Below are 787 nucleotides of genomic sequence, written 5' to 3'. Positions count from 1 at the left end.
TCATACTTGTAGAGTTATCTATTTTCGAAGAGCACTCTTTAATACGCTGAAGTCAATTAACTACATAATTTTTGGCATTAAGATTAAGTAATTAAAATCTTTTGCCTAGCAATTTGATAAGAGATTCTGGAAATGACTAANAGTTTGATTTATTAAGGCATTGAAAAAGTGAGGTTGTGAAGTTAGTATGCAATAAAAATATATAACATTGGCTAGAGGGAACGGACGGGCCCCGTTCCAAATTTCTCTTTATATAAGAAAGACTAAACCTTGCTAACAAAGATTTATTATACACAATTGTGGTCACATTCAAAACTTCAAAGTTGGTCTATATTCCAATCATATCTTCATGCTCGGATGAGGTTAAAATATGCCTTGCTTGTTTGTCTCATATAAAACATCAATAACTTGTCAAGTAACCTTAGCACAATTAATGAAAATCAAAGAGTATTTAGGACACTTTATCACACACATATGTTGTTGAATTGATTAACTATAAGATTTGACAGAAGCATTATTAGAAAATGAACCAAGAAATTAAAATCTAGCATTAGGAATCTTATTTACTACTTTTTCTTAATTCATAAAATCATACATCTAAAGTAATCCTTTTTGGGTTGTATGTAACCCACAATTTAAATGATTAGTGTTCGTGTGCGTGGGTTTTCCCCATCACCTAAAAAAAAAAGTACGAGAGGCAATTTTGGAATAAACATATATTTTCCTTCTCCTTTACCGGCTTGATATGATAAAAATATCTCTTTGTTTTCATTTTTGATAAGAGTCA

The sequence above is a fragment of the Ipomoea triloba genome, chromosome 16, assembly GCF_003576645.1.
Source record: "Ipomoea triloba cultivar NCNSP0323 chromosome 16, ASM357664v1".
Lineage (NCBI taxonomy): Eukaryota > Viridiplantae > Streptophyta > Magnoliopsida > Solanales > Convolvulaceae > Ipomoea > Ipomoea triloba.
The sequence above is the reverse complement of the archived record's forward strand: the minus strand, read 5'-3'. Positions refer to the sequence as shown.